The sequence below is a fragment of the Rattus norvegicus genome, chromosome 8 (assembly GCF_036323735.1).
Source record: "Rattus norvegicus strain BN/NHsdMcwi chromosome 8, GRCr8, whole genome shotgun sequence".
NCBI lineage: Eukaryota > Metazoa > Chordata > Mammalia > Rodentia > Muridae > Rattus > Rattus norvegicus.
Window position 1 is genome coordinate 98,746,164 of NC_086026.1, and position 18,996 is coordinate 98,765,159.

General features: G+C 39.2%; 1 long non-coding RNA gene across 1 annotated transcript in view; it reads left to right on the plus strand.

The window, feature by feature from the left end:
* The window catches only part of LOC120094223 (uncharacterized), a 37,531-nt gene extending 21,076 nt beyond the window's left edge, over positions 1–16,455 (plus strand). The window contains exon 3 of the long non-coding RNA XR_005488367.2: positions 10,263–16,455. This is a non-coding gene — a long non-coding RNA (uncharacterized LOC120094223). The remainder of the gene's footprint in view (positions 1–10,262) is intronic.
* The last annotated feature ends 2,541 nt before the right edge of the window (positions 16,456–18,996 follow it).

Here is an 18,996-nt window from a genome sequence, read left to right on the forward strand (position 1 = left end):
ATTTTTACTATATTAATCCTGCCAATCCATGAGCATGGGAGATCTTTCCATCTTCTGAGGTCTTCTTCAATTTCTTTCCTCAGTGTCTTGAAGTTCTTATTGTACAGATCTTTTACTTGCTTGGTTAAAGTCACACCGAGGTACTTTATATTATTTGGGTCTATTATGAAGGGTGTCGTTTCCCTAATTTCTTTCTCGGCTTGTTTCTCTTTTGTATAGAGGAAGGCAACTGATTTATTTGAGTTAATTTTATACCCAGCCACTTTGCTGAAGTTGTTTATCAGCTTTAGTAGTTCTCTGGTGGAACTTTTGGGATCACTTAAATATACTATCATGTCATCTGCAAATAGTGATATTTTGACCTCTTCTTTTCCGATCTGTATCCCCTTGACATCCTTTTGTTGTCTGATTGCTCTGGCTAGAACTTCAAGAACTATATTGAATAAGTAGGGAGAGAGTGGGCAGCCTTGTCTAGTCCCTGATTTTAGTGGGATTGCTTCAAGTTTCTCTCCATTTAGTTTAATGTTAGCAACTGGTTTGCTGTATATGGCTTTTACTATGTTTAGCTATGGGCCTTGAATTCCTATTCTTTCCAGGACTTTTATCATGAAGGGGTGTTGAATTTTGTCAAATGCTTTCTCAGCATCTAATGAAATGATCATGTGGTTCTGTTCTTTCAGTTTGTTTATATAATGAATCACGTTGATGGTTTTCCGTATATTAAACCATCCCTGCATGCCTGGGATGAAGCCTACTTGATCATGGTGGATGATTGTTTTGATGTGCTCTTGAATTCGGTTTGCCAGAATTTTATTGAGTATTTTTGCGTTGATATTCATAAGGGAAATTGGTCTGAAGTTCTCTTTCTTTGTTGGGTCTTTGTGTGGTTTAGGTATAAGAGTAATTGTGGCTTCGTAGAAGGAATTCGGTAGTGCTCCATCTGTTTCAATTTTGTGGAATAGTTTGGATAATATTGGTATGAGGTCTTCTATGAAGGTTTGATAGAATTCTGCACTAAACCCGTCTGGACCTGGGCTCTTTTTGGTTGGGAGACCTTTAATGACTGCTTCTATTTCCTTAGGAGTTATGGGGTTGTTTAACTGGTTTATCTGTTCCTGGTTTAACTTCGATACCTGGTATCTGTCTAGGAAATTGTCCATTTCCTGAAGATTTTCAAGTTTTGTTGAATATAGGTTTTTATAGTAAGATCTGATGATTTTTTGAATTTCCTCTGAATCTGTAGTTATGTCTCCCTTTTCATTTCTGATTTTGTTAATTTGGACACACTCTCTGTGTCCTCTCGTTAGTCTGGCTAAGGGTTTATCTATCTTGTTGATTTTCTCAAAGAACCAGCTTTTGGTTCTGTTGATTCTTTCTATGGTCCTTTTTGTTTCTACTTGGCTGATTTCAGCTCTGAGTTTGATTATTTCCTGCCTTCTACTCCTCCTGGGTGTATTTGCTTCTTTTTGTTCTAGAGCTTTTAGGTGTGCTGTCAAGCTGCTGACATATGCTCTTTCCTGTTTCTTTCTGCAGGCACTCAGCGCTATGAGTTTTCCTCTTAGCACAGCTTTCATTGTGTCCCATAAGTTTGGGTATGTTGTACCTTCATTTTCATTAAATTCTAAAAAGTTTTTAATTTCTTTCTTTATTTCTTCCTTGACCAGGTTATCATTGAGTAGAGCATTGTTCAATTTCCACGTATATGTGGGCATTCTTCCCTTATTGTTATTGAAGACCAGTTTTAGGCTGTGGTGGTCCGATAGCACGCATGGGATTATTTCTATCTCTCTGTACCTGTTGAGGCCCGTTTTTTGACCAATTATATGGTCAATTTTGGAGAAAGTGCCATGAGGAGCTGAGAAGAAGGTATATCCTTTTGCTTTAGGATAGAATGTTCTATAAATATCCGTTAAGTCCATTTGGCTCATGACTTCTCTTAGTCTGTCGACCTCACTGTTTAATTTCTGTTTCCATGATCTGTCCATTGATGAGAGTGGGGTGTTGAAATCTCCCACTATTATTGTGTGAGGTGCAATGTGTGTTTTGAGCTTTAGTAAGGTTTCTTTTACGTATGTAGGTGCCCTTGTATTTGGGGCATAGATATTTAGGATTGAGAGTTCATCTTGGTGGATTTTTCCTTTGATGAATATGAAGTGTCCTTCCTTATCTTTTTTGATGACTTTTAGTTGGAAATTGATTTTATTTGATATTAGAATGGCTACTCCAGCTTGCTTCTTCTGACCATTTGCTTGGAAAGTTGTTTTCCAGCCTTTCACTCTGAGGTAGTGTCTGTCTTTGTCTCTGAGGTGTGTTTCCTGTAGGCAGCAGAATGCAGGGTCCTTGTTGCGTATCCAGTTTGTTAATCTATGTCTTTTTATTGGGGAGTTGAGGCCATTGATATTGAGAGATATTAAGGAATAGTGATTATTGCTTCACGTTATATTCATATTTGGATGTAAGGTTATGTTTGTGTGCTTTCATTCTCTTTGTTTTGTTGCCAAGACGATTAGTTTCTTGCTTCTTCTAGGGTATAGCTTGCCTCCTTATGTTGGGCTTTACCCTTTATTATCCTTTGTAGTGCTGGATTTGTAGAAAGATATTGTGTAAATTTGGTTTTGTCATGGAATATCTTGGTTTCTCCATCAATGTTAATTGAGAGTTTTGCTGGATACAGTAACCTGGGCTGGCACTTGTGTTCTCTTAGGGTCTGTATGACATCTGTCCAGGATCTTCTGGCCTTCATAGTTTCTGGCGAGAAGTCTGGTGTGATTCTGATAGGTCTGCCTTTATATGTTACTTGACCTTTTTCCCTCATTGCTTTTAATATTCTTTCTTTATTTTGTGCGTTTGGTGTTTTGACAATTATGTGATGGGAGGTGTTTCTTTTCTGGTCCAATCTATTTGGAGTTCTGTAGGCTTCTTGTATGTCTATGGGTATCTCTTTTTTTAGGTTAGGGAAGTTTTCTTCTATGATTTTGTTGAAGATATTTACTGGTCCTTTGAGCTGGGAGTCTTCACTCTCTTCTATACCTATTTTCCTTAGGTTTGATCTTCTCATTGAGTCCTGGATTTCCTGTATGTTTTGGACCAGTAGCTTTTTCCGCTTTACATTATCCTTGACAGTTGAGTCAATGATCTCTATGGAATCTTCTGCTCCTGAGATTCTCTCTTCCATCTCTTGTATTCTGTTGGTGAAGCTTGTATCTACAGCTCCTTGTCTCTTCTTTTGGTTTTCTATATCCAGGGCTGTTTCCCTGTGTTCTTTCTTGATTGCTTCTATTTCCATTTTTAATTCCTTCAACTGTTTGATTGTGTTTTCCTGGAATTCTTTCAGGGATTTTTGTGTCTCCTCTCTATGGGCTTCTGCTTGTTTATTTATGTTTTCCTGGAATTCTTTCAGGCATTTTTGCGATTCCTCTCTTTAGGCTTCTACTTGTTCTCTAAGGGAGTTCTTCACATCTTTCTTGAAGTCCTCCAGCATCATGATCAAAACGATTTTGAAACTAGATCTTGCTTTTCTGGTGTGTTTGGATATTCCATGTTTGTTTTGATGGGAGAATTGGGCTCCGATGGTGCCAGGTAGTCTTGGTTTCTGTTGCTTGGGTTCCTGCGCTTGCCTCTCGCCATCAGATTATCTCTAGTGTTACTTTGTTCTGCTATTTCTGACAGTGGCTAGACTGTCCTATAAGCCTGTGTGTCAGGAGTGCTGTAGACCTGTTTTCCTCTCTTTCAGTCAGTTATGGGGACAGAGTGTTCTGCTTTCGGGCGTGTAGTTTTTCCTCTCTACAGGTCTTCAGCTGTTCCTGTGGGCCTGTGTCTTGAGTTCACCAGGCAGCTTTCTTGCAGCAGAAAATTTGGTCTTACCTGTGGTCCTGAGGCTCAAGTTCGCTCGTGGGGTGCTGCCCACGGGCTCTCTGCAGCGGCAGCAACCAGGAAGACCTGTGCCGCCCCTTCCGGGAGCTTCAGTGCACCAGGGTTCCAGATGGTCTTTGGCTTTTTCCTCTGGCGTCCGAGATGTGTGTGCAGGGAGCAGTATCTTCTGGTTTCCCAGGCTTGTCTGCCTCTCTGAAGGTTTAGCTCTCCCTCCCACGGGATTTGGGTGCAGAGAACTGTTTATCCGGTCTGTTTCCTTCAGGTTCCGGCAGTGTCTCAGGCAGGGGTCCTGCTGCTCCTGGGCCCTCCCCCACGGGAGCCCAGAGGCCTTATACAGTTTCCTCTTGGGCCAGGGATGTGGGCAGGGGTGAGCAGTGTTGGTGGTCTCTTCCGCTCTGCAGCCTCAGGAGTGCCCACCTGACCAGGCGGTTTGGTCTCTCTCTCACTGGGTCTGGGAGCAGAGAGCTGCTGGGGGCCGGGATCCGCGGGTGTCAGGATGTCCTCATTCTTAATGGCTGAGTAGCATTCCATTGTGTAAATGGATCATATTTTCTATACCCATTTTTCTGTGGCTTGTTTCCAGCTTCTGGCTATCACAAATAAGGCCACTATGAACATAGTGGAACACACGCCTTTTGGCATGGTGTGGCATCTTTAGGGTATATTCGCAAGAGTGGTACTGCTGGATCTTCGGGTAGACCTATTTCCAATTTTTTGAGGAACCTCCAAATTGATTTCCAGAGTGGTTATACCAGTTTGCAACGGAAGAATGTTCCACTTTCTCCATATCCTTGCCAACATGTGCTGTCACCTGTGGTTTTGATCTTAGCTATTCTGATTGGTGTAAGGTAGAATCTCAGGGTCATTTTGATTTGTATTTCCGTGGTCACTAAGGACTTTGAATTTCTTTAGGTACTTCTCAGCCATTCAAGGTTCCTCTGTTGTGAATTCTTGGTTTAGTTCTATACCCCATTTTTTGATTGGGTTCTTTGGTGTTTTGGGTGGTTAGCTTCTTGAGTTCTTTACATATTTTGGATATTAGCCTTCTATCAGATGTGGGATTAGTGAAGATTTTTTTCCCAATCTGCAGGATGCCGATTTGTCTTATTGACTATGTCCTTTGCCTTACAGAAGCTTTCCAGTTTCATGAGGTCTTATTTATAAATTCTTGATCTTAGAGCTTGAGCCATTGGAGTTCTGTTTAGGAAATTTACCCCTGTGCTAATGAGTATAAAGCTCTTTCCCACTTTCTCTTCTATTAGATTGAGAGTATCTGGTTTTATGTTGAGGCCCTTGATCCACTTGGACTTGAGCTTTGTGCAAGGTGACAAATATGGGTCTATTTTAATTTTTCTACATACAGACAGCCAGTTAGGCCAGCACCATTTATTGAAGATGCTTTCTCTTTTCCATTGTATATATATATATATTTGGCTTCTTTGTCAAAGATCAAGTGTGCATAAGTGGTTTTATTTCTGGCTCTTCAACTTTATTCTATTGATCAACCTGTCTGTCTTTGAAGAATGACTTCTAGTTTTGATTCTCTGTGTTCTAAAGTTAGGATAGTTAGAGAAAGAAAATCAGAAAGAGGAGATCAAAAAGTGGGGAGAATGAGGAAGAGAAGTAGTTAAATATACTAGACTACAGGAAGGAGGAGCAAAAGAATTCAAGAAGAAATTTTAATTCAAAATACAAGAAAGTAATTGTTTTAAAATTTTGTTTAGCTGCTGAACTGTATTCCCTTGGATGTGTTTTTTTTTTCTATAGATCAGGTCACACAGGTCTTGAAATTCATTTGGGCAAAGTATGCAGGTTGCCCCAATCCCATGCTGCATCACGATACTTGATTTGCATTTTAATGATCAAAGGCACTTCTGGTTGCTACTTCCTTATGTTTTTTTTTTTTTTTTTTTTAGGTTAACCATGGCCATGTTTTCAAACACTCAGACATTTCTTTTTTTTACTCTTGTCCACCCCTCATAGTGAGATATTACTTTTGCAAAACCCAGGGAGTAAGAATCTGGGGCATTGTTATTAGCCATTAAATTCAGGTATGGCAGAAAAAAAATGCTTCAATTTTCCCACTTCTCCATGCATCATTTAAGGCCATAGATCCTAAGGAGAATGTCAAAAATACAAACAGCACTGTCAGGGAGGAAAGTCACAGGCACAGATTTCAGGGACTGCAGGACCAACTGGTCTGTTGCTCACTGTCTTTCACAGACCCTCAACTCATATGTCTTCATATTCTTTTGAGTGGAACTCTTCCTTTCATTCCTCTACTTTGGTAACATTTCCAGTCATTTAGAGGCCAGGTCAGATACTCTTTAACAACTCCCCAAGGTGAAAATTTTCATTTACTTTGCAAATAAACATCTTAATAGATGTTTTTAATGTTACTTCTTTTCTCTTTATTGCTGTATGAATGTATTTTTATATAAAGCCATTTGTTCCCTCACCTAATTTCTGTCTCCCAACTAGAACGTTAGCTTCATGAAATTGGGCTCTTTCTCTGCATTGTTTATGACTGAGTGTCCAGCATTAAGAAAATAACCTGGAAAAACCAAGATTTGTGGAGTGGATAAAAATAAATGATTTTTCTTCTGGGTTTTTGTTTGTTAGTTTCATATTTGTTGTTTTTAACATGGGAGACTCTGGCTACTACAAAGTATTGTAAGGACATAAAGAGCTAAATACACTTCTAGAACTTTATCTATTCAGAACACAGAAAAATAGGAGCTAAACAATGCACCATAGTGAAAGGCTCAAATCATCTTTAAAAGAAATGCTAGTTTCAAAACTTGAGAGAGTCTATAAAAATGATTGATTTTTACTAGTATAGCTAAAGAATGAATATGTTAGTTGGGAAGGAGGTTGGTCTGCTACAGAAATACAAATCTCAAGAACAGTTAGAGAGAGCATTTTCACCCAGAATAGGGTAGCAGCAAATCCTGGCCAGTAGCTGTCCAGGGTCTGTGCAGGAAGGTAAATGGCTCTTGTAGTCTTCAGGTTCTTTCAGGGAGATGGAGGCTGTTGAGACCTAACACCCTCACTGGATCTTGCGCTTCTGCTCACCAACATACTTTCTAATGGTAACCCCCCACCTATATCTACTTTCTGGAAAAGAGTACCTTGTTAGATCATTTGTCTGCTAGGTACACAGTCTCACAGGGCAGGCCATACCCCCATGCAGTCTCTCTTCCCTTCTGGTGTTGTTTTAAAAGGAGCTGACAGGGTGCTAGAGAGGTAACTGAGCAGTTAAGAGAGCATACAGCTTTTGCAGAGGACCTGAATTTGATTTCAAGCATTCATAATAGGTAGTGGCTCCAGAGAATTTGAAATCCCCTTCTGGCCTCAGTGGGCAATTGCATTCACATTCTCATATACCACTAGCTTCTCTGTAGGCTTAGATATTTTAAAACCAGTTTTAATAAAGGTTCTCAAACTTTTCCAACCCCCTTCTATCCCACAGTCCAAAGGTAGGGGAGGAAAGATGATAAATAAGATAAGGGGATGTGGACTTGTTTAGAAGTAGTTCTTTGAGGCAATTCCAATCTCCATTGTCAGGATATTAGCACTCCAGTTCAGTAGTGTCAGTATACCAAACACAAATCAGCAGCAGTGGAACAATCCAGCAGAAACAGCAGGAGTCAACAGGAGCGACCAGAATCAGCCAGGACACCAGGAGAAGTTCTCTCTCAAGGAAACAAAGATCAGCAACGATGTAACGCCAACAAAGCATTGCAAAGCTAGCTATGCAAGTGCCTCATCTCTGTTGAGTCCTAGTCATGCTCTCTCCAAACATCATGTGCCCTCCCGTGGGTCTTACCTCAGCAAAGCACCATGTAAGTCTGCTTCATATGACACTACCAGAAATAATCAATTAATCTCTCTCTTTCTCTCTCTCTCTCTCTCTTTCTCTCTCTCTCTCTCTCTCTCTCTCTCACACACACACACACACACACACACCCACCCACCCACCCACCCACCCACACACACACAATTCAGTAAAAGAAATGATAAATAAGTAAATAAAAGACTTGAAGGGCCACCTGTTGTGACTCCCATTATCATTCTCAACTCACCATTCCCACAAGAACCAAATGTTTTCTTTTCTCCTGCCTCTGAGAGCAGAATTGACCAGGACAACACTCAGGCCCCTGCATCTGAGTCACAAGCATCTCCACTACAGTCATAGTAATCAACACTATTCCCCTGTCCATAACCTCTGTGATTACTCTAACTTAGTCTAAGTTGTGTAGCACAGGTCACTCATTAACTAAGCTTGCTACTCATGGTATAGGACTGACTCCTCCCTCAGAAACCCCTAAGAGTAAGCAGCCTGCATTTTCTGGTGGGATTGAAGCTTCTCTTACTTCAGTATCCCACTGTACTATGTCTGTTGCTTGTCCGATGCACATCTCTTATCTGAAGAGCAAACTCATTTTGCTGTGTTCTGTCCTGCTCTTCCTCCTCTTCCCATCTGTATCCCTAAGATTTGACCTATAGTGATCAGACCTCGCAAAACCCTCTGGACCCTGTCTCTCTCATACCTCTCTTTGTAACACCACTGGTTGGAGTTTCTTGTTGCATCCTTTTGGCTTCCCAAAGTCTAGCACAGAATGCCAGACCTATTCCTCTATGGTTTTGAACATTCACAGCCATTATACTTTATATTTTAACTAGTGCATTATAATAGATGTCATCCTGTAAAGGTTTCAAAGTCATAGCCATGCTCTCTTGGAACCTTCATTGCTTTGCCATGGTTCACGTCCTTTGAGTTCTTCTTTAGGAAGAACTGAAATGGTCTTTGTAAGAAGCAACGATGGTTGTTAGGACAAAGTGATTTCCTCTGCCTTAGACATGACCATTTGCTAAGTGGATCAGAAGTTGTTGTGGTGAATGGCAGAAATATACTTCTGCATTGTCATGACAATGAAATAAACAAAATCATATAACAATAGCTAGGTTTGTGATAATAGTCATGGAGCTGTTCACACTGTTTTGTAGGAGACAGAGTTTCAGGATACCCTTACAGCCTTGCCTCTCAGCTCCACTTGATCATGGGAGCTGGAGAGAATATAGGAGGCAGAAGGTTAGCTGAAGACAGGATTCCATGGCGCAGCTTCCTTGAAGACATAATTCATGCTGCAGTGGGACTTTGTTGATGTGATGCAGTTGTTTTGGGTCACCCATGCTCCTCTAAGTAACTCCTCACTGTGCTCCTGTCAAGGAGTCACATAAAGTTACTGATTCTATTTGAAGTCAATAGACACTTGTTTACAAATCCCCAGGAGAAGGAAAAGGACCGCAGATCTTGTAAAATACGCTCTCACTTCAGGTAGATCTTCAAGTCTCAGTTCTTTAAGAATGGTCTACAAACCAGGTGATAAGGTGTCCTAAGACTTCATTCCTGTTTGATAACTGTGCTTCTGGATCACACCAGGGAGAGTATGCATTCTGCAGGATACTAAAGGAAATTAAACAGGACCTCTTGGAGACACTGGACTTCACAGCAGTATGTGAGCCTCTGAACTTTGTGAACCACCAACTTCATTCCATTTGGCTTTGTGTGATAGTTTATCGATTCCAGAGATTAAATTGGTAACTAAAAATAAAAGATTTCTTCCATTCAACACATTTTAATGAAGCTACCTCAGCCTCCAAGGCACTTCTCTCTAATAAATTTATTTTTCTGCAGTGGTAACATCATTAAAATAGGTTTATGGGTTATATTCATGTAGTAACAACTTAAAAGGGACATAATTCAGATGCATAACTCTTGAGATCTTTGTTCCAGGGAATGCTTCTCTCCAAAGCTGTTTTTTTTCTTTTGGCACATTCCTTCTTAACTCAATTGTTGGACAGTTTTACTGTGAATGTTAGCATTTTTCATTCCTAAGCATATTTTAGTTTTGCTAACACATGTGAAAAGAGGTTGTTTTCTATTCTTACCTCCCATTTAATCTTTGGAAGTCATATTAAAGTTTCTCGAGGGTGAACACAGACAATTCTTTTGAGAGAGACTTAGGTAGAGGCAGAGGTTGTTAATCCTGGCTATGTATTAACATCACCTAGAGATACTTTTAAAGTCCCTGCCTAGGTACCACCCCATAAAAATGGAGCAGGAATCTCCTCAGGCGATTGAGTCACTGGGTAGCCGTGGATATGAACTATTGTAAAACCTTCATAAAAACTTTTCTCTTCTATGCACAAGATGGGACAACCAGAAAATTCTTAAAACCCAATTGTATTTATTGGGTCTATTTTTAATTAGTAAATTTTTGATTGACAAATAAAAACTTATATTTTACACACACATACACACACGCATATATATGTATATATATTTCATGTTATTTCATGCTTTTCTTTTTACTGTCCTTTAGGAGGTGGAAGTCCTCAAGATCAACAAGATATATGTTCGACTACTGAGTTACATCTCCAGCTCTTACTGTGATATCTTGATATATGGGTACATTGTGGACTTGGTGAACCAAATTAATTAATGAGTGCATAATGTCTTGTGGTCATCATGTTTATGGTGAGATGGATAAGGGTATTTCATAGTCTAGATTATAAGAACACATTTGTACTATATGTTGTAGGTAGGAGTCTACACTAATATTTGTTCTGTTAACTTTCAAGCTGGATCTCATCCAAAGGATAGGCTCAGGAAGAATGTAAGAATCCAAGGCCTTGGTAAGTTTTGAGCCTTGCTCCCCTTCTTCACAGAGAGGGGAGATAACAAGGAGAAAAGAAGCAGTACCATAAATCTCAGAGATAAGATTGACTACCTGACTAGAGAGTTAAGACTCAACTTTGAATTTATTGACTGTTTGTGTTCTCTTCCCAGCCCAGTCTAGTGGTTAAAGATGAGATGGAGGAGAGATCTTTAGGATACTAATCCTGTCTTCTCAGATGGCTAGCTTTCTAAATAAAACACAACTTCGAGATTCTATGTGCAGTTTGTGGCTTGTAATACAGACTGCATTAGTCTTTTATAAGATCACTTAAATCCACTTTTTGGGGTGATTTTCAACATTGCAGCACTTTGGTATGAACTGGAGTCAACATGTTATATAATAGAACTTTAACATCCATTCCTTCTAGTTTAACTGAAATTTTGTATCTTGTGATCACCTCCCTCTGGAGCCCCAACACCAACATCCAGTCACTGGTAACTACCATTCTATTCTCTGTTTCTACAAATTCAACTTTCTTAGCTTGCTCATGTAGGTGTAACCTCATAGTATCTGTCTTTTTTTGTGTGTGGCTTACTGCTCTTTAGGTTCATCTATATTGTAAATAACAGGATTTTCTTCTATTAAAAAGCTAAATAGTACTCCATTATGTATATATCTCTTTAAGTTTTTTCATCTGTTGATAACTTTATTTGACTATGTTTTGCCTATTGTGAATAATGTTTCAATTAACATATAGTGCAGGTATCTTTCACTATATGATTTTCAAATTACTTGGAAATATAGTCAGGAGAGGGGCCTCCAGATCATATGGCATTTCCATTTTAATATTTACTGGAACCCTCATATCACTCTCCATAGTGGCCGTGAGAATTTACATTTCCACAGTTTTTTTTCACACTCATGTCATTCTTTTATTTATTTATGTTTTTATTTATTTATTTTTTTGAAGCAGTGTCTCATGAAGACAAGCGAGACCCTTATTCTTTATATAACTGAGACTTCTCTTCATCCTCCTGCCTCGACCTCCTAAGTGCTTATATCACTACAGGCTTATACCACCATGTTTGGAATTCACAACTGTTTTCTTTCTGTAAAGGTTTATTTTATCCTTGTGTTTATGGTGTTTATGTGTATATCTTTCTCGCTCCATCCTATAATGTGTGGCTGTGCTTTGGTGGTAGTCATAAAAGTATTGAATTCCCTGGAGCTGCAGTTAGAGGTGGTTGTCAGTTGCCTGATATTCGAGCTCTGGTAACTAAGCTTAGGTCTTCTGGAAGAGAAGCATGTGCTCTTAGTGGTTGAGTCATTTCTCTAGGCCCCTTACTTTTTAATCAAAGAGAAATTGGCTGGTGGTGGTGCAGGCCTTAAATCCTTTATACTCAGTAGACGGTCAAGGCCAGTATGGGCAATTTAGTGAGAATCTGTTGAAGTAGAAATGTAAGGGTTTTTTGAAAAGTCAGTTGAATGGTATTTTGCTGGGGCAGACTCGTGAAGGAACATTTAGCTGAAGCAGACACAAGTGAAAGGATGTTCTGCTAAAGCAAGCACATGAAAGGACACATGATGAAGTATTCTTCGCTAATGATATTCATGTATTAGTCTGCCTTATGACGGTTAGTTGAGCTGCATTTGTCGGGATGCCATAGAGAGAAATGCACCAAAGAACTTCTGGTGGTGTGCTGCAGTTTCTTGTGCTTCTGCAGGCTCAGGCTGATGGGCAGAGTGATGTCAGCTGAGACAGAGCCACGTGTGCTCAGGAGGACATGTAATGTTTGAAGGGTATAAATAAGACTCTGCTGACAAAGACAGAAAGCTGAACTGGGCTTGCTTATAGAGCTAGCTATGTAGCTGTGCATTGCTTGTGGGTCTCATGTCTTCATTTATCTTTGCTTCCCTGACAGAGGAATGGTGGAGAACTTCTTGTGTTCCTTCTGGTTCCTCATGCTGACTTAAGCTGAGGCTGAGGCCTGGCTGTCTTTGCTAGGTAGGGGCACTGCTGCTGATTCGTGTTTGCTATCTTGACTCTACCGAATTGGACTGTTGATTTATCAGAGAAGTGTTTGTGAGTGGATCTAGCTGCCACTGCTAACCTGTGAACTGAACTGCTGATTTCCGGAGAGCACCGATTGGAGTTACTCCAAAGAACCTTTCTAAATGGGTCTGTTCCCACCCCACTCCTATTCCCTGTGTCCTTTCCCACTACTTCTGGCAGGTGATGGGCTACAAGGGAGGTTAAATGATTTAAGAACTATCATTAAAAATAAGCATTTGGAAAAATTATAGTTACAGTCTGTCTCCAGGAAAAAGTAAATAAAAGAGTTGTTGGGAATACAGCTCAGTCATACAGTCATTGCCTACTACGGACAAAGCCCTTGATTCAGTCTTCAGTACCACAATACATTCTGAAAAATTGCCCTTGATGTTCACTAATTTTTTTAAATTTTCAATTGTGCTTGAGTACCTCACATGGAGGTTGACCTTACTGAACCTTGTGTATAAGGTGGGACCAATATTTAGTGCTAGATTCTTATATGTATGACCTCATTCTATTCTCGTATCCATCTAACGACATTGGCATCGATGCTTCCATTTCATTCTGAGATAAGAAAACTGAAGTTCAAAAAGGATCATACTCAGGGCTATTTGACTATAATTTTATGTTTTTTTCATACTGTTTCTCCTTTCAATGCTTTATGCAGAGAAGTTAAACAGAGAAATTGTAAGTTTCTGGAGACTTTGAAGAGATAATGGAAAGAGAAATTAGTAATTACTTCACTCTTTCTGCAGGAACTCTTTAGTCTACTCTGTGGTAGGAGAAAGCATCAAAAGTTGTCATGGTGAATTTTTAATAATCCATAATATTAGATTAGTATCTAATGGTATGGAAAAGTACATGGTATAGAAAGGAAAGCCATCTAGATGCTGTTTATTCAAACATGAGTCTCAGCTAAGTTGAGTGGAATTGGGAAAATATGATGTTGTTTGTCAATATGTCAAAGAAAACTGCTGGGTAATGTACAGAAATGCCCAGCGTTGTGACTGAGAAAGCAAAGGGGTTAGGGCCTTAAGAGTTTATTCTTTGTTTCTGTTTGTTTGTTTTTTGTTTCTTTTCTTTTCTTTTCTTTTTTGATTTATACACTCCTAAGTTTCCTGCCCAGGAGTCCTGAGTCCATGAACGTGTGACTGAGTGACAGTGATAGACTGAGCAATTGTCATAGCTGGAGTTAGATGAGAAATGTTCATCTGTGAAATGGTAGGAGGTAATGCATTTCCAAGTGCCTATAAATATTCTTAAATATAAATTATTTTATTAATGGCATCTGTTGTAATTTTAAATAGAATTATTTTTGGTAAGTGTTGATAGTGATCTCTTTTAAAAAGAGACTATTAATTATCTGTTCCTCTTAATTTTGACAAACACTCTTGTTAAGATATTATGGTTGTAATTTAAGCACACCCTCTTAAAATTTATTTATTTATTTAGTATGTATAGATATACATGTATGTGAGTGCATATGCACATATATGAGCCAGTGTGCATCTGTTCATCCATCTCTCTGTCTCTCTGTCTCTGTCTCTGTCTCTGTCTCTCTCTCTCTCTCTCTGTGTGTGTGTGTGTGTGTGTGTGTGTGTGTATTTGAGCATTTAGAAGTGGGGGTGGTAGGAGATAATAGTGTGGCAAGTATCATAAGCCATGTAGTGCATGAAACTCTGAAGTTTATTGTAAGAGTAACGAGGAATCATTGATGGGCGAAAAGAAGTAGAAGAACCAAATTAATCACCTTGACTACAGAATCAGACTGCACAGAACAGAAGAAAGAGGGAGTCAGGAAACTAACTGGAAAGTAACTCCAATTACAGCTGTGATGTGATGAAACAACTGGTGGCTGTGAAGCTGAAGAGAAGTGAAAGGCCTCAGGAGATATTCAGGGATAAAACAGAGAATACTTGGAATAAGGCAAAGCAGGGAAGAACAACTTGGTACCTGATTATTTTCACAGATGATGGAGTTAGGGATGAAGATGAGAAGAGATTATCTGGTTATTTAAGGAACCTAACTTCCTTGAAGTTCTTAGTTTCACCTTTTGAACATTACTTATTTCTCTGCAGGTCTACTTTGAGAGTACTCACTCAGTATAAGGAGCAGTGTGCTTCATGCAAATGAAACAGCCTAGCACTGTGGACCAGGTTGCCTTATAAGGTTATCAGTTTAGAGTGGCATCCTCCCACACACTTTCCCACCTGAGTTCCATTTCCCTGTCTGCATGCTCTGAGAGGTTCTGATAGTGACAGTGTTCCTAGATACAAGGAAAATCTTTTCTACCATTGAATAAAGCTATAAATGTACATGTATAAAATTAAAAATATCATGTGGAAAGGGCACAAAAGAGTCAGTAAATGGTTCTAGAAACAATGAAAAGTGTTGAAAATGCCTAGAGATGTCGCTAAGTTCTTGCCTGGTATACATGAGGCTCTGGATTCCCTAGCACAAAATAAACAAACACAAATACCCGAGAGGATGTATGCTGTCTTGAAATACAAGGTAAGCATACATTTTGAGAAGGAAGACAGAGTCATAAGTGTAAGTCAACCAAGATATCAAACGAATAGGCACCAAAGAGTGGGTGTGGCAATAAGCCGGAGTAGCTTCTTGATCATGCTGAAGTAAATTTAGAGATGAGGAAAAGAGCCCCATGACAATAGAATATCCATGGAGAGAGAATGTGAATACAGCTAGCAATCACTTCCAATTTGGTTATGAAGGGAAGAGGAAAAGCCATGGACTTGTGCTATCAACAGAGATCTTTGTTGTGGTGTTTGGTTGAATAGTGTGTACTTCATACCTGATTAAAAGGAATCCAATAGAAAAGGTGAAAGTCTAAGGAGATAGAGAGGGACAGGATTATTGATCAAGAGAGGTCATAGTGAAGGTAGAATGTACAGGTATCCATTTGGATACAGGGCCTGTGGAAGGAAGAAGAGATATGGCCACCAGGGAGTTTGGGAGCAGGAAGGTTATGGAAGATAAGATCCACTTTCTCTTATGAAAGGGGTGAGATCAGATTAGTTTTCAAAGAAGATGACAGAGCAGAATGGAGAAAAGTCCATAAAAAAAACCACCAAGTGAGTTCTGTTTATTATTTTTCTCCAATAATCTTTACATTTATTTTTAGAAATCTGTCCTTGAAACCCAAGGTCCACTGAGAACATTGTACAGCGTTCCAGGAAAGTAAATCTTCTTGAGTAGTAGAAGTGGTTGCATCACATAATGACTTGGGGCTTAAGAATAGACCAGCCTTGCGAACGCTTTTGTCCTTTAGCAAACCAGGAATCAAACCTTCTGCATGGAAGGGAGTACAGGAGCCAAACATTTACAGCAGGTAAATGGTAGACTTCTACCACTCCCTTTCAGAAACAAGGACGCAGAGACTCTAAAGGGAGGGAGTTTGTTTCCATTTATTGCTAAGGGGCAGAGTCAGTAACTACACCACAAGCAGAATGTTCCCATTAGAAAGATTCACTGAGTGCATTTGTTATGAAAAAGGGGGAAAAAATCCCTTCTTTCTATCCCTATTTTTCTCATCATATAAACTGGATTTTTCTTTATGTTTAATGAGCCATTTTGTATTTATAATTCTCAAGTTGATTAAGCATCGGTAGATTTTAAAGTGTTGACGTAAGAGATTTTTAATTCTTAAAGATTTCCTTGGGAAATATTTTCTCAAGCAAGAAAAGATAGTCTGTTCAAGAATGACACTGGGACAAAGAGCTGTCCATATGGAAGATAATCAAATTAGATGACTAAACAATGCTATACATCAAAATAAATTCCATGAGGGCTTAAATGCTAAATGAATAAAATAGAATCATAAAAGTTATAGAAGAAAATGAAGGAGGATTATTTATAACCTGGAGAGCAAGAGTCCTTCTCATATGAGATGGAAACTCAGAAGCTATAAAGGAAGATTGGTAGACTTGATTCCATGTAGAAAGATCTAATTACAACCTTGTTTATAATAGAGGAAAAATGAGAACAATGTAAAAATCTCTGTAGTAGGGATCCATTTAAATACATCACCAAATATGTAAGAAGTTAAAGAAGCCTAGGAATTAAAAAGCCTCTTTCAGTATGGAAACTATCTGAGTTTGGTATCATTGCCATTGTGGTGAGGAAAATTACCCAACTTTATTCATCTGTAGGATAAATGATTTTATTTATCTTAGAAGGTGTATTACTCAGGGTTCACTAGAGTCACAGAACTTATGGATAGTCTCTATATAGTAAGGGAATTTGTTATGATAACTTACAGTCTGTAGTCCAACTCCCCAACAATGGTCAGCTGTGCATGGGAGGTCTAAGGATCTAGTAGTTGCTCAGTCCCACAAGGCCAGTAGATTCCAACAGATGTGCTAGCAAATAAATGCAAGCAGGCAAAGAGCGAATCTTCCTTCTTCCAAAGTCCTTATGTAGGTCTCCTGCGGAAGGTGTGGCTCAGATTAAAGGTATAAAGCACCACATCTGGATCTGGGACATTTTTTTGTTCCAGGCTGACCTTGAACTCAGAGATCTTCTTGCTTTAGTCTCCTGGGACTCATAGCCACTATGCCTCAAGATCTCCATGCCAAGATCCAGGTCAGAAACTTGTATCTCCAACTTCAAGATCAGGATCACAGGTGAGCCTTCCTATTCTGGATTGTAGTTCATTCCAGATATAGTCAAGTTGACAACCAGGAATGGCCATTACAGAAGGTAACTCTAAAAGCTAAGGGAATTGATAATACAAATTGTTTTGGATAGATTCTTAACATAGTGTCATTGTTATAGGTATTAGTTGTAGTTATAATACAGTACTTAAAAAGATGAGGTAAGGCTAGGAGCATAGTTCAGTGGTAGAGTGCTTGCCTTTCATGTGTGAGGTTATACATTAGACTCATAGTGCCACAATAAAAGAGAATGAGGTAAATTGATAATGATCCAATGCATTCTCAGATGTGTTATTGAGAAAAGAGGTTTTAGTAGAATGTATAGAGCATGGCATTACCTTAATAAAATATAATTTCATATTTGCATACACGTAGAATCAGAACAACCCACCAGACTGTGAGTGCTTCAGAGGCAGTAGAAATATTAAAGGGAATATTTACATTTTATACTCTTTAATTTTGTATTCCTTGAGTCTCTCATAAAGAGAATGAGATTACATGCTCTTTGTTAACAATAAACAAAAAGGATGTTAGGAAGAAAAAAATCTTAATTTTCCCTACCAACATAGGATGAAATTCACATAATAAAAGCACAGACACATGTTTGTGGGGCACTGGTCATTTTCTTCTAGATGCACAATTTCTGGTTTCTTTGGAGACTCACTTGTGTCATGTGATTGGAAACTGTCTTATGATCTTATGAGATTGGTTTTTGCTGAAGCAGACACGTGATGTTTTTCTGGAAACTGCCTGGAAAGGGGGCATGTGATGTTTTGCTAGAGTGGATGCTTGAGAGAACATCTGATGTTTGGGTAGGGTATAAAAATTACCCAACAGACAGTGGGCAATGCTGTGTGACATTGGTTCACCTTGCCACTCTTTGCTGGTCTTCACTGGGCTTTGCTGATGCTCGTCTTCCCTGATGATGCTGTCCCATTCCTTTACCTTACCTTCTTCGCTGATCAACGATCATCATTTGTTGTGATTTTGTAGAGAGAAAAGCACCAACTTCTGGTGGTTTTCCTGCAGCTTCTTGCAGCTTCCACTGACTTGGGCCAATTGGCAGAGCCTCTCAGTTTCTTCTGGATGGAACTGCTGATTCACGAATGGTGTTTGCAGGTGGATTCAGTGCCTGCTACTGATTCATGTGAACTGAACTGCCGATATCCTGACACTGAAGATTGGAATCAACATCCCCACCCCCCAACTATTTCTAAACAGGTTCTCATTCTCCGTTGCCATATTAACCTTTTCTTTCCACTACCTCTGGTGGGTGATGGGCTGGAATGGAGGTTAAAGCATTTAAGAACCTTTATTAAAGTAGGTTTTGAAAAATCTAAGCCTATATCCAGTCTTGGAAATATTCTTCACAGCATAAGATCTACAGAAAGCACCAAGTAAGGGAAGGCTGATAGCGCAAATGAAATTTAGGATAAATAGAAAAATCAAACCCAGGCCTGTGACACAAAACCCAAGCATTCACTTAAAACAGTGGTTCTCAAGCTGTGGGTGTTGCATATTATATATCTGTATTACAGTATATACATAACAGTAGCAACGTTATAGCAATGAAATAACTATGGTTGGGGGGGTCACCATACCTGAGTAACTGTATTGATGGGTTGGAGCATTAGGAACATTGAGAACCATTACCTTAAAGGGAATATTGAGTTTTAGTTTAAATCAACAACCAATTCTCTTAAATGAAAGC